This window comes from Aphelocoma coerulescens, chromosome 1A, assembly GCF_041296385.1.
Source record: "Aphelocoma coerulescens isolate FSJ_1873_10779 chromosome 1A, UR_Acoe_1.0, whole genome shotgun sequence".
NCBI classification, from domain to species: Eukaryota; Metazoa; Chordata; class Aves; order Passeriformes; family Corvidae; genus Aphelocoma; species Aphelocoma coerulescens.
In genome coordinates, this window is record NC_091014.1 from 16,630,607 (window position 1) to 16,646,394 (window position 15,788).

At 43.5% G+C, this 15,788-nt stretch overlaps 1 protein-coding gene across 1 annotated transcript in view; it reads left to right on the top strand.

The window, feature by feature from the left end:
• The window catches only part of GRAMD4 (GRAM domain containing 4), a 79,311-nt gene that overhangs the window by 5,132 nt on the left and 58,391 nt on the right, over window positions 1–15,788 (top strand). The gene's annotated exons all lie outside the window — the stretch shown is intronic.

A 15,788-nucleotide genomic window follows, 5' to 3' on the forward strand; every position in this document is an offset into this window, starting at 1 on the left:
GTTGAGTCTACAGATTTGAACGGACTCTTGTTCTGGGTGAAGAACTGTGATTCAACTTCAGATAGTATTTTTAATCCTCAGACATGGGATGCTTTAGAGGACGCATTGTGGAACCGAACTATGTGCGGCGACACGGTGCTGACAGAGCTTTTGTGTCCGTGGAGGGCAGTGTGCAAGGCGCTCATAGTGCATGCGGCACCCAGAGACTGGACAAAGAAAGCCGCTTGTGCCACCCCAGCAGCTGTGCTGAGCCCTTCTGCGTCACCAGCAAGTGACCGTAAGTCTGTCGGGGCTGTAGGAAGAGAACCAGAAGATGGCCCCTCATCGCCCGACCCATTTGACCCTGGAGAGAAGCCAGACGGTACCGTAAAGCTCCCACCGCCCCACGCCATGCGGCATCAACTGGAGCTGGGTTGCGGCGAGTGGCTGGAGCTGGAGGGGAGCGTGTTCCCTCTCCGTTTGCCTTCTGCGAGAGTGCAGTGGTGGTGGCAGACATAGCAAGGGGAGAATGTGTGATGCCATGCTGGTGAGCCCATGGCAGAGCCGTGTGGCGCTGGTGAGCACATGGTGGCGAGCCCATGGCAGCGAGCACATGGCAGAGCCGCGCGGTGCTGGCGAGCCCATGGCAGCGAGCACATGGCAGAGCTGCGTGGCGCTGGCGAGCCTATGGCAGCAAGCACATGGAAAAGCCATGTGGCGCTGGTGAGCCCATGGCAGCGAGCACGTGGCAGAGCCGCGCGGCGCCGGCAAACCTATGGCAGCGAGCACATGGCAAAGCTGTGCTGCAGCCGCACCCGGCGGCCACCCCCATGCCGCAGACGGGTGGGATCAGCGGCACTGAGAGCTGGCGGGGCCGCGGCTCCGTTTAGCTCAGGGTGAAGGCTGCGAGCGGCTGTCTGCACGTGAGAGGTGAAGAGGCGAGCCAGCGGGACCTGCGTGGCCGCCTGACCCACTACAGCCAAGGCTCCCGTTCCCTGTGGACTCTCGGGAGCTGATACTGTACTAGAAAAAAGGACTAAGTGGACTGATAGTCCGTTCCCCAGGGGTGGGGAGGCTGCAGCATACAGCATTTTGCACCAGCATGTGCGGGAATGGCTGCAGGCTAAGCATACCCTTCCTGCAGCAAGTCCGTAGAACTCTTCTGTTTTCATTATTCAAAATGTTGACCCTATCTCAAAGATTGCTTTTTGTGATAGTTAATAATTATAATTTATAAGCTATTTTTTAATGCAAGAATTAGGCTTGTTACCTTTTGAAACCACTTAGAGAGTTAATGTTATTATAATTGTAATTTTCCAAGACCTAGATTTATATATTCTGTGAAACAATGAAGTATTTAAGCAGTTGATTGTATTACCTTGCTTATTTTCACTTGATGCACACTTGTTGTTGTATTAGATGTATTATTTTACCATTCATAGTAAGAAGACTGCATGTTATATTGCACATTTTCCTGAATTTGATAAGTTGAAAGATGTTCTTGTTACGTATTGTTAGAACAGGGGGAATGCAGAGATGGGGTGTGCCCCCCATGAAAGACTGTAAAAAGTTTACATGTTAATTTTTCAGTGGCATTCAGAATGATAATAATAAAGTTTTTAAGCAATTTCATAAGTATTTTAGAGAAACCCTCTCAGTCAAAGCTTAAGGCTCTGGCCAAGCCCTAGCCCTGGCTGACTAGGGATTTATACCATCAGACCCAAGTGTTTCTGCTCTAAAAGTGTAATCGAGTCATTTTGACTTACTACTTTGATCTTACAAAAGCTGGACCCTCTTTCAAAGTAAACTTAAAAGTCTTGTCTAGAAAAGACTTTCTAAGTCTTCACTGTGAAGCAGGACCTTCCAGCAGTTGCAGACTCTGAGTGATGGTAAAAGTTGTAGACAACTTTACATTGTTTCTCAAGGTTCTATCTGTTCAATCACTGTCATAATTCTTACTTGTATAAAACAGAAAAGGGGGAATTATGGGGAATTATAAGAGAGAATTATGTTGTGAGCTGTAAAACTTGCCTAGAAAGGCACAGGGCAGAAGAAAGCAGCACATGGCAGCACAGAGAGGCTTGTCTCCACTGGGCCCTGGGGAGAGGAGGTGTCACACGGCAGACCCCTACAACGTGTGTTGCTGATGTGGCAACATGGGATAGGTCACACCATGTAAGGAAATACTGTGCCTTGGAAAAGTGTATAAAACCAACTCACTCCTTTGAATGAACGATTCAGATTCCCTGCCCGTCTGGGTTCGTCATTCAGTCGCTGACATGTGAAGAACACTTTACCTGTAGATACACTTTACATGAAGTTTGATGTATTCTTTTAAAACTTGTTCTAGGTATCTCATTAGTAACTGAAGAGAACTCATCTTTTTATTTCACAGAATCATGGAATGATTGGGGTTAAAAGGGACCTCTGGAGATACATGATCCAACCCCTAGCTCAAGCAGAGCCACCTAAAGCAGGTTGGTCAGTGATGGCTCCAGATGGCTTTTGAGTATCTCCGAGGATGGAGACTCCACAACCTTTCTGGGCAGCCTGTGCAAATTGTCAGTCGCCACCACAGTAAAAAAAGTGTTTCCTGATGTTCAGAGAGAACTTCCTGTGTTTCAGTTACCTCTGCTGCTGTCACTGGGCACTGCTGAGCAGAGCCTGGCTCTGTCCTCTCTGCACCCTCCCTTCAGTTGTTTATGTACATGTATAAAATCCTCCCCTTGAGCCTTCTCTTCTCCAGGCTGAACAGTTGCAGCTCTCCCGGCCTCCCCTCACAGGAGAGATGCTCCAATCCCTCTGCTGGACTATCTGCAGTATGTCCATATATCTCTTGTACTGGAGCCCTCAGAACTGGGCACAATACTCCAGCTGGGGCCTCGTATTTCCCAGTATGCTTTAAACATAAGAAACTTCTTAAGTAAATTGCGCATACTTTTTTTAGCATGCACGTCCAAGAGGTCGCTTTGGTGCTGTAAATCACTGATGCAACTTCTGAGTAGTTTTGCTCTTCCACAGGAGCTAATGTCCCTTGTTTAAAACACTTCAGCATTTTCCTGATCCCATCAGTGCAGGCTTTGGCAACTCTTTTGACCTGTGATTAAAGGATTTATGACTAGGTTTGCCGGCTACACATGCCTAATAAGCATAACCATTGGATGCTGAGTCACATGGGGATGTGTTTTGGGGTGTGTTGACACAGACTCCTGTCTGAAACAGAGCTCATTGCAGCTTATAGTGAATGTGTGCTTACATTTCTGAGGGCACATTCCTGCTGTGGGTTGGTTTGGTTCTCCAGCAGCCACCCTTGTACTCTTTTGGGCTTGACCTGCCTGGCCTGTGGCACCTTCTGTATTCCTGCATTTCCCTGGAGATGAGCCTGGAGGTGAGCAGCTGTCTGTAGACTAAACAGGGAAGTTTGGATGCTTTGTGAGTATATGGGTAATTCTGTAGTTGATGTTAAATACAGAATTTGTAAACAGGGGTTTTATTTTTAGGTCAACAGGGTTTCTATTTTTAGGTGAGCACTTCTAGGTGCAGAATAAAGATGTTAGTGTAATGCTGCTAACACTGGTCATGGACAGGAGGGAGAGAGGAGAGCAAGAAAAAGGCATAAAGCACAAAGTATCACTTTATCCTTGGGTTTTGCATCAAATTCCTTGAGAGGGGACACTAATTTCTTTACCATTAAATGTCCCCTCCTGTTGATGCAGGTATGTATAGTTGGTTAAGGTAGGAGTTTTTTGAACGTTCTTAAAGAGTATAGCAAAATCACGTGGTAAAAGCGGTTGGCAGTTGCTTGCCTTCACTATGTCCAAATACAATGGTTAATAGGCACCTTTCCATTTTTCTTAGCATCCCCCAAAAAGTAACTGCACAACATGAGAGGTCTGTACTTACCTTAGTTGGAAAGAACAAAACCGTACACTTCATGCTGGCCTGATGTATGCAATTAGTGACGGAGTGCAGTTAGTTTCCAGCTACTAAAACTGTCTTATCAGACCTCTTGACAGGACTATCAGCAAGTCTGTATTAGTATCTAGCATTACTAATGCTTGGCATTTTACCATGTTGTAAAAGCCACTTGTTCCTTCAATATTCATTTCAGGTATCAGGGTTACTTACATACAGAATACACCAAATTCACTGGTTTGGAAACCAACCAATTTTCAGAGACTGAAAATTAGTACCAGGTTTTTCAGTGAAGGATACACAAGCATCTTTAGATGCTCTCAAGGCAGGGTTTAATTCATAAACTAAAATTTATCATTAGCTTAAATTCTGAAAAGTGACTTCTTCAAGTTAGAAACGTGTATGAAAAAGAGGACTTCTTAAGAGAATTTCAGCTTTTAGAGGTACCTTCAGAAAAAAGTCCTCCAGCCTCTCATTATGTATTTTGCTATCTGAGGCTCCACATTCCTTCTGTGTTTGGAAAATAGTTTGCATGTTTTTCTTTCCTTCCCTCTGCATCTCTTCTCTGCATTCCCAGGTGTGCACAATAACTGTGGTTTAAAATACCTTGCTGCACTTCTCAAGGTATAGAAGTGTGTTGTAATTCCTGGGGAAATGTGGCAGGGCTTCAGAGAAGTGTGTGGATTTCTAACTGTCAGCAGTTTTTCAGCAGTGTCACAGCCATAGGGGTGGGGAAACATGGGGTGTCTGGAGAAGGATCTCTTAAAATGTAGGGGTTTTTTGGACTTCACCATGCTGCTGCATTACAAGTATGATGAGGATATGGGTTTTTTCCATGTTGTTTTTTAGAGCCAGGTGATGTCTTTAGCTGTACAGCTTCAGGGACCCACCTAGTTATGTTAGGACCGATGGTGTCTAAACCCTGTAATTTACTCCAGATCAGAATCCAGGGAACTGTAGGGTTGTGTGCTTTGGGTAAAGCTGCTTCCCTAGACACTTCTGTAGTAGTGGGACCACTACCAGTATCAGATTTTGTTCCAGGGCTAACCCAGAAAATTGGTGAGTTTATGCTTTCTGGGTTGTCTGGAGAGAATAGGATGTCCAGTTTGAACCTTAGAGATCTTAGCATCAGAGAGCAATCTGAAAACATCTATAACCTCATGTTGGCAGTGAAGGAAACAGTAGCCTTGGCTCTTGAGCATTTTGGAAAATGCACAACTATTGCAACAAGATACTGTGTTGGAACAGGAGAAAAAATAGCGTTTTAAGCACCCAAAGATGAAATGCTGTGTACCTTGGATGTGATATTCCTTGCAGTTGCCTGGCCCCTGAGGAACACGACTTTTACCTGATTCAAATCAAGCTGCAAGATCATCTGTAATGCACAGTCCTATCTCTGAACTCATTTTTGTGTTAGGGGCTTTCTTCATCTTTTCTCTTGCTTGCCTTTTGCCCTGTGAGACAGGGAGTGATGCCGAAGGAGTTGCCTGTGTGTACCTTGCTGTCTCTAGCTGTGATGTTGGGTTCCCGGCAGCTGCCATCCTGTTTGTGTGGGGCAAAGACAGCTGTGAAGTGTGAAACTTGGGAGCAGCAAAACATCCAAAGCATCCTCATGGGACTTACACTAGGGTGTCTTTGGACTGACGTGATCATCAGATAGTAGTGAAAACCAGCTCTGTAGACTGCTAAGTCTTGCATCACCCTGCAAGGATCATTTCATTGGAAGGAGTAGGAAAAAGGGCAATCTGTCTGAATATATTCTTTATGCAATCTGACTTTTCAAAGCATTCAACCACTTGCAGGTGTTACTACGGTTAGGTTAAATTTATAATTCTTTGAACTTCTGCAGTGCATTTATCCAAGATCTCACACTCCTTTTAAAAGAAGCTAACCTACAAAGTAACCCAAAAGATACCCCCAAGTGTCTGAGATCACTTTTTGTACAAAATTGTAGTGCACCTTGGTTTTGTGTAAAACCCTGTATGGTCGGTCTCAGCAGCTCTGTGGGATCACTTGTGGTTGTGCAGTGAAGAATGCCCTTCCCAACAAGCCATGGAGAGTGTGGTTGGACACCTTGGTCCTTTAAGAGAACTGCCAGCTGCTACAAGGTGCTGTGCTTGCAAGATTTTCTTCAGATGTAAGAGCTTCCAGGAAACTTGCAGTAATTAAAACTAATGTCAAGAGTTTTCAAAATACTGCAGAAATGAGAACTCTTCTCTTCCAGATTATCTGGAGCAAGCCCTTTTTTATTTGGAAGAAATGTTCTGAATACAAAAGCTTTTGATACTTAAGAAGGGTCTTGGCCTATTTTGCAAAACTTTGCCTTCTCTCCCTGGTGGAGTTGCTTATGGGACTGATGACTGTACATGCATTCAACAGCTCTTTTTCAGCCAAAGTGGGATAAGTTCTGACTTCCCCAGAAAACTATATTAGGGAATATTTTTACAGCAAATACACTTTTTGTAAAGCTACTTCAGCTTCTTTCGTATTTCTTCCAGTAGCAATCTTTCCCCAGTTTGAGGGCTCTGCCAACAAAGATTTCCTCTAATGCTGGATCACTTATCCCTCTATGACAACACATTGAAAATAAATGAAGCACAAATACCGTTTCTTGGAATGTTTTACAGGAGGAATGTGGATCATACTTCGTTTAGCATTTTGAATTTGCCTGGTGAATGAAGCTCTCTGGCCCTTGCAGTCCTCTGTTAAAAGAGAGCAGGGACAGTATCTGCTTTTTGAGTATGAAGCAATGACCGACATTTTCAGTCTGGTTTTCCTGGTGCAGTGCAAGCCTGGCTTTGAGTTTCATACAGCTAACCTGGTTTGAGACACTATGGGATCTATTCAAAGCTCATTTTGTGTTTTGTTGTTAATATTTTGAAATTGCATAACTATTTTTTTCTTTAGCAATAAGCTTTAAGTATTAAGCTGTTGTCTGTGACTCATTAGTCTGTTGTTGGTGACAGTTTATTGTCTTTGTTAAATCATGGAAAATCCTTCCATGCAGTTTGTATTCCTTATTGTCTGAAGCAAACTACAGCTGTTTGTTTTACCCTGAAGGAGGCTTTCTTCTCAGCTGACTAAAAGTTCAGAATAACATCTGAGAGCTAATATAAAAATACAGCAGACCTCATTCATTGAACAAAAAATTTTGTGCGCGTATTTAACTGTTGAACAGTTGTGTTAGATGAGTTTTGAAAACACTGCATAGACTGACACAAAAACCAGTGTCTGTTTCCTTGCTTTTTTTACTTCTCATTTCAAAAGCTCCAGCTGAACCGAGTATTGGTAGTTACACAGAGTGATGTCTTCTAGAACCTTTTTAATCAGTGGTTTAGTTGCTATGAGTTAATACTGCATTGTTGTAAAAGTCAGAAGAGAAGTCGGTTGAAGACACATACACTTACTGGGAACACTAGGAAGGGGTTTGACCTTGACGATGACTGAATGACCACAGATTGCTCATTATCTGAGATGGGAGATGGGAAACTGTGTTTAGGAAACAGATGCACTGCTGATGTTTCTGAACCACGGAGGAAGAACCAGACAGCAGCTCTTGAGGTAGTTTAGCTAAAAGCATGCAGGTTTTCTTTCTTACAAGTTGACAATTGGAATAGCTTCTTTTTCTTTTTAAATAAGGACTAACTAGTAGATTCAACTTTTAAAGTAAGAGTTGTTTTAGATGACTAGCAATGTGATTATAGTGCAGTGCATGGCCTAAGAATGCCAGCATGAAGTGGTCTGACCTCTTCTGTAGCCTCGTTAATTACATACCAGATCCAAAGAGGTTTTTTTCTGTATATATGTGAGCTCTTGGTCAAAGTTATTAGTGTTGGTTATACACAAATAAGACCCAGCTTTCTGATCCTAATGTCAGTGATTCCTGGGCACTCAGAAACCTTCACACTTACTAGAAAGCAGTCTTCTTCTAATTCAGAAAAACTTGCTTTCATGTCTCTGGAGGGGTTTTAGTAGGGAGTGGCTTTTATTTTGCCTGTTGCTATACATCTGTTGAAAAGCCTGATGCCCCTGCTATGCTGTGGGGCATCAAAGCTGAGTGCAGCAATTGAAAGCTAGAACAGTCCCTGGTTAAAACTGCTGTTTAGTTTCTGAAGCTTTTGTACTATCCAATAAATAGAATGATTTGGCAGGAGTATCAGTAGATGAACTATTCTTTCATTGTGTTTTTACAGCTTTTCTTTTCACCCTAAAGACAGCTGCTCCCTGTTGCTTGTCAACTCATCTTCCAAGACTTAGGTGTTGTTTAGAGCAGACTCCCTTTACAGCCATCCAAGTCCCTGCTCAAGTTTAGTTCGTCTGCCTCGATCCTACAGCTGGATGGAGGCTCCAGATGTCTACAACAAAGAAAGCAAAAGATACCATCTTCTTTTCCTTTTTTTTTTCCTTCACCAAACTCGATGTTTTGTAATTTGCTTTTGGGCGTCTTTTTCCTTGGAGATCCCGAAAATATTCAAGAATAATGTGATGTACATTTTTTTTCTTTTCCTTTTTTTTTTTTTTTTTTAAAAACTTCTATGCCAATTAGGTAAGCAAATCAGAGGTTAGTGGGACTTCAGTGCTAGCTGGTAGTTGCATCATATTCTGCAATCTTGAGTATTCTTCCAGTATTAACGCAGAAAGTCTCAGAATTCCAAGTTTCCATGACTTTGAGAGACTGTATCTGTTAAAACATTTGTGTAGTATAAACAAAAGTCTAGATATTCCTAAACTGAAATTTTGAACCTGACTTGTAATTCAACTTTTGGGATCCTTTTTGAAAAGTGAAATCTATGGTTTAGGTTTTAAAATTCCAAGATTCAAATATGTGGATATTATTTAAGTAATGGGGAATAAGTTAGAGCTGGAAGAAATCCCAGTTAAGAAACTGACAGAAGTGCCAAAAATGTACTCTGCCTTCATTTATGCTCCATCCCCCACATTCTTTAGGGAGTTTTCATAAGGTCTTTTGGAGGTCTGTGGGTGGTCTCTGGGCTTCAGCTGGTGAGGTGGCCTCTCAGTTTTAACATGAGGCACCACTGGCTTCTCTCTGGCTTTGATTGGGAAAAACCCACCATTTCTTAGGAGTGGTTGGGTGAAGAAAGGTGGGATCTCTTCAGAAGTCTCCTTTGTGGACTGAGGAAGCTTTGAAATGGGCACATCTGAAGTGGCTTTATGGTGGCAGGTGAGTGGGTGCAAGGACTATGGCTCCCTGCTCCTTGCTTCCCCACCCCAGACATGACTTCTTGGAAAGATACACTGTGTGTACATGGCTCTTTGTCTCAGTATTTTGACCTTTGGACCTTTATCATTGCTGACTGAAGTGTCAGCATGGCATAAATAAGTCAGATCAAGTAGTGTAATTCTGGCCCTCGTCCCAGCCTTAGAGGCAGATGTAAATGCCATCCTCTAGCTGGCTTTTGTTTCGTCTAACTGAAATGATGACTGATACAATCTTATTTCTTCTCCCTTAGTTTCTTCACTTTGTTACTAAACTTTCTCCTGCTATCTTTGTGTTAATTTAAATCTATTTTGAGTCTGAGGGCTCATCAGCCATGTGCCAGGTTGCTATTTGCTGTCATTTGGTTTGGATTATCTTAGCAGCCTGACAGGCTTTTGGTGCATCTGTGACATTTTGAGACAAGAAAGTACTTTTTTTTTTTTGTAATAGAGCATGCAAAAAGTATGGTAATTCAGAATGCTTTTACAGGCTTGGTTAATAAACCAAAAAGCTGATACATTGTTGCAGTGAAGATGCTGTAACACGCTTATATCAAACCAGGAGTCCCGTGGAAAAGAAATATATACGGACGGATTCTTGCTAGATGTTTCAGAGATGTTTATTTCCCCAGCCGCGTGGCCGGGCTCTGCCGAGGAACTGCTACACTCAGGACCTGAGGGTCCTTGCCTGCGCAGGAAACACAAACCAACCAACGGGGAACGAGGCTGACCAGGGGCAGGGAAACCCCGTGTTTGTGCCCTCAGGGCTACATGGCGGGGGGAGGGACCCCGACAATACACGAAATCCAAACACCATTGGATTCATATGTTACCCTGTGGTGGTGTCAATAGGTTAGCACGCTGAGTCTCGGAAGGGATGTTCTTCTTACAGCTTCCTCTATGACCTGACAGAACCTATCAGCTGGCCAGTTTGAATATGGACAATTCTTTAAGCCACTTAAAGTTGTGACCGCCTCTGTGATACACACTTAAGAGTAGACTCCTCCCCCTGCCCCTCCCCGCCCTCCCCAAGCTCTCTCTCGTTTCCGGCGCTGGCACAGGTGGCTGCAGGCCCCATGCGGGGGCCAGCAGGCCCAGCCAGGCCCTGCTTGGGCCAGGCCGGGCCAGGCCACGGCCATCCTGGAGCCGATGGACTGTTCTGTCCATGGAACCCCCCACAGCGCTTTTGTGGGCAGCCGGAGGGGCTTGGCTCCCCCCCCCCCTCCACTGTGATAAGCCACATTCCAGCTGCAAGGCCTAGGTGAGATTAACCCTTTTATTGCTGTGAAGAGCTGAAAACCTGAGGGAAGAGAAAGAGGAGATGCTTAAAGCTGAAAGTCTGTTGTGAAGCTATGATATATCAGAGTATCCTGTTGTAATTTCATGAAGATATGGGGGGTGGAAGTGTTCAACTCATAAGCAGAAGCACCTGTGCTGAGATAGGCAGATGCTGACGCAGCTGTAATTTCATGAGAAGTTTGAACAGGGAGAGATGGAAGCGATGAAGACTTTTGCGCCAAATGGGAAAGGAGAAAACCTCAGTTCCTAGAGATGCTCCCAGAGATAGTCCTAAAGATGAAGATGAGGAAGACCCTTTGCTCCCAGGGAAGGCGGAGGGCCTCTGTTCTTAGAGATGAAATGCTCCCAGAGATGGGTGAAGAGAACTTTTGTTTCTGAACGGCTCAACCTTAAAATTGTACCCCAAAAAACTTCAAGAGTGGACCCTCAAAAACAGTTGAGGGAAAAGCTGCAAGTCGGGGGAAGGGACTCACATCGCAAGCAGAGACTCCTCTTCCTAAATGGACTGCACAATATTTGGAAGTGGGCGGCTGGCTCATTGTGATACTGTTGTCATAGCACGAGCAAGAAGAGACTTCTCTTTCTAAGTGGACTGAACAAGATTATTATGGAGGTGGTAAACAGACTGAACATCTCAAGGGTTGTCTTTTTACATTGTCACTGGGAGAAGGGAGGAAGGTGGGGGGAGGAGGAGAATTCTGAAGGTGTGGTATAATTTTTTTTTCCCTCTTTTAGGTCTGTTAATAAACTTCTTTATATTCTTTCAAGTTTGGTGCCTGCTTTGCATTTCTCCTAATTCTTATCTCACAGAAGGTAAACAGTAATGAGTATTTTGGGCCAAACCACTACACTAAATTGGTGTTTCCTCCCAGGAACGAACCGAACCCGCTACAGGTGGCCAAAGGGGCTTCTCCCAGGATACTTGTTCTTTTATGTTAATCTACCCCAGTTTGGATTCCCCTGCTGGCTGTCAGCCTCTACCCCTTGTCACTCCCCCAGAGCTACCCACTGGTCCCTGTTCCCTAGTCCTGCCTTTTCCCCGCCCCCAGATAAAACTGTGAGTTTCGGGATCATGTTGGCATTTGCCTCTGCACCCTTCGGCAGTGTAGCAGCAATAAATGCTCCTGCCGGAACGCACACAAATGCCCTTCTCGACTCTTTGCTACCAACTGTAACACTGAACCCACCTGTGCATCTGTGGGGGCACGTGGGACCCCACAGAGCCGGGCAGGGACGGTATTATTACCCCATGTTTGGGATCAAAAGGACTGATCTGGCAGAGATTTTTTGTTTTCCATGTGTCCAGTACATCTCATGTTGAAACCTGCTGGAAAACTTGCTAATACAACTGTTTCAAGAGAGGAGCTGGCTTCTCTTGGGAGAAATGCCCCTTAGCATATGTATATACTTTGGTGGTGATGCCAACAGCAGGCTCCCCCTTTGCAGGGAGAAGGGGAGCTGGGTTTGTTGATATGCCCTGCTTTATTTAAAGATTTGCTCTAACATAATCTTGTTCCAGTTGTTTGAAGCAGCTTCTGAAATGTAGTTGTTAACTCCTGTGCATAACTTTTTGTTATCTGCAGTTATGAGGCAATAGAATATAAGAAGCACCATTAAAATATTAATTTTTTTTACAAATATGACCGAATTAGTAAGAACTGGGCAAGCTTATGGTAATAACCTTAGCTGTTTGGTTTATTATTAGGAAGAGGCTTTGTATCTTCTTTACAGACTTACATAAAGCATAATCTCTGTGTTTCCTTGAAATTATGGAATTTTTTCTTTGGTTTTTTTTGACTCTATACATGCTTTAAGGAAGCCGCAAAATTGCTCATAGAATGTGGCCTCTTATCTCCTTTTGTCCCTGTTCCTGTGTCCTCTGTTCATGCAGCCATCTGTGTGTGCCAGGCTGCTGAAGATGGGGAGCCGAGCTGCTCTATGTGTGTGTGTGAAAATGAGTGGGTTATGATTACTGGCCAGAGCTCGTTTCCATCAGTGATGAGTGTCTTGAGTGAGGAGTTATTTTGTTTTTGTTTGCAAAATGAAATAGGTTTTGTCAACTAACAAAATTAGGGAGAAAATGCAATGCGTGGGAAACTTGAGTAACGTGGTTTTTTTTTTTTTATCCTTTTCCCTCCCTCCCTTCTCCATCATTCTTTCTGAGGTTATTTTACTTCCTCATAGGCTGTGGTCCTCATCTGTAACTGCTGGTGGGGTGAGGGGATGTACTTTGCTCAGCCCCACCTTCATACTTCTCCATCAGCTGCCTATTTAACTCTCACTACTGCTAAGCATGCATGGCAGCCTTTTCTTGGGTTAGACTAGTGTCCATCTTCAATCCTCTACTTAGAGCATCACCCACAGTGCCTTTTTTAACAGCAGTTGATACTACGGGCAGAGGTTGTTGGGAAAGAGCACGGAGGAGATACCCAGACAACAGCTGCTTCTTGGAAGAATCAGATTTAATAGCAAAGATTTCTACTTAGTTTTGCTGTCCAAAGCATGTTAAAATCAACATGTGAAATGAAAGATCTGCAGTTATAGCAAAAGACCCAAGCAGTTTACTGAAGCAAAAGAGCTAACTTGCAGGATCCTTAGGGATCTAGTTTCTCACAGGACTGTGCCCTCTGCTCCCTGGTATGGCTATACTAGCTGGGTTGTTTTTTTTGTTTTTTTTTTTTTTTTAATTTAGGATTTCTATTGTAAGCATGGGGACAAAGAGCAGATATTGTGCCTATGGGGGGAATGATGCAGTTTGAAATGTGAGAGAATGGAGGTTTGCTCCTGTAAGGAAGATTACCTTGAACAGCAGGGCCATTCAGTCTGGAGCCTGCCATTCCACTGTGTTAATTATTTAAAAAGTAATTGCAACTAAGATATCAAAACCCTATTTTGGGTACAGTGATTTTTTTCTTTTTACAGCAAATGTAACAGCAGTGCAATGGGACTAAAAAGATGGGTTGCCCCCAGAAGAAACGCAGGAGGGGTCTGTGATAACTAGAGACCAAGTTCGGTGCTTTCCTGTGTCACACAACTTCCTCTGCTGTTTCCTAACTCTTCTACGTGGAGTAAAATATCTCTGTCATCTTTTGACAAGCTGTGTGGGTGGAATGAAGGAGGCTCTTTTCCACAGTGCTGCTTTCCAGCAGAGCTGCTGTCAGTCTGGTGGGAACTTGACCTTGACTTTTTTATTCTGTGGTAAGATTTCAAGGAATAGTTTACATGGCTTTTACAAGTGGCTGTGTAGTACAGACAGTGCCAGAAATTAAGCTGATGCCTGAAGCCAGACTTACTGTTTCTCTGTATAAAACTTGCTGTTTCTCTTTGACTTTTTCATTTAACTTACTCTGACAAATCCTGTCTCTGTGTGTTGTGCATGTCCTTTTACGCATTATTTGTGCCAGTTTTTACACAATATTTTATACCCCTTAATTTAGAGGTTGATATGATGAGTAATTATAACACTGCAAACTTGCATAATCCATGGAGTGTTTTTGCCTTTCTTCCCCTTTCCTCTCTTGTGTACTTGTAGCACCAGCTTCAGAAGCATTTTCAGGTTTTTGTTGGGAGAAAGGGAGAAGGAATAGAATGAACAGCAGCTCTGCTTCTTGCATGGAACTGTCTATGATTTGGGGATTATGCACATTGTTTGTAAGATCAGGGCCAGTATATAGGAAGGAAATGAAAGATTCTGAATTACAGTGGTGGTTGTAATTGGCATGTGCTAGCTGTGTCTTTCTAGTTCTTCATGGAACAGCAATGTTGTACTTGACCACAAGGGGAGAAGTTAAAAATCTTTAATGCATTAACATTATTTTTATGACTGCATGGCAGTTGGAGAGCTAGTGGTGTTTGGTAAAATGCTCAGTTCTTTTCCTCGGCTATGTCTGTCTTTTGATTTTTTTAGTCAGCATAACCTGATTTTTTTGCAACATGCACATTTCAGAAGGTTAATGAATTTCAGATCAGCAGTCAGATAGTTAAAGCTTGCAGAAACAAGTTACAAAGTGTTGTACACAAAATTACTGCATCTTGGGAATCTTTCACGGAACACTTGCATCCAAATGGTTTCATGTTAACTGGATACTCACACAGTTCTAATGTTGGCTTCTACTGAATTGTCTCCCTAAACTGAGGGGAGAGCCTCAAAATAGACCCTCTTGCTGTACTCTGGCCCTTAGTCTTGTTCTCAGTGAAGTACCCTGATAGGTGAATGATTTGGGAAGTATGAACCTGGCCCTGGGTTGTTTAGTGTCACAAAGGTAGGGGGTTCATTTTATCACTGCACATGTAACACAGCAGTTGTAGGTCTGTGGTCTTTTGCCTGTTAGCTTGAGTAATTCCTTCTGTATGGCCTTGCCATAAGTGAAATTGTAATGCACAGGAGCCTTGGCCCTGTGGCTCGGGGGAAGTGTTACTCAGAGGTGTGAGGTGCAGAGGTTGGTGAGGGCTGGGGCAGGCTTCCCTTCAGCACGGGGTTGTGTGCTCTCAGCTGTGCTCGTGGGTGTACATGCACAGCCGAGATTGGTCAGGCTGTGGTCATCAGCTGTGAGCAGTGTCCTGCTTCACATGGTACATCTTTATTTATAGACACAACAAACAAAAAGGAATGTACAGACATTCTTCGAAACTACACAATGCTATGTACCTTTGCTTTCATAGGTTGCTGGGTGAGCTATGATCAGACACCCTGAGCTGATGAAGTACTTGCTTCTGAAAGTCCTCTCAAAGAAATACCTGCTAGGTCCAAGCTATTCTGTGTAGCTATTCTGTGGTCTCAAAGAATCTTTTCTTAAGCTTGGATTACATCTCATTTCTACAGTGTCCTTTTTCCTTAGCAGTACCTTCATTCTCTGATTTATCTTTAGTTACCCTCTGAAGATAGCGAACATGCAGTTGAGATAATGGAAAACTCAGCATCAAACAGGTCTCAATAACTTGCTCTTTTTTTACTTGAAGGGACAATTAAAATTCTTCACGGCTGGCAGGGCTCACAGTTTTCCTAAACAGTCAGTGATTACCTTCTTAATAAACTTAATAGTCTGCATAAGTATATGTACTTCTGCCAGTATATGTACTTCTGACTTTATTTATTTTAAAGTAGATTGTAAAAGGCCAGCTTTATTCTCAGTACTGTGTCAAACTAGACTTCTTACAGTTTCCATTTGAACAGTGGAAGAGGAGATAAATGCAGTGACAGTCTAATCTTACCCTGTGTTATTGTCCTCCTGCATTTGTCACCCCCATGTCTCTGTTTTTATAGGCAGAAGTTGTGGTGCTTGCTTAGGGCAGCAGTTCCTGTGTGCCCCAGCTTCTTACCTGTTGGGAGCCCATCCAATTCTAAGCTTCCTGAACCTTCTCATAAGCAAAGGCTCTTG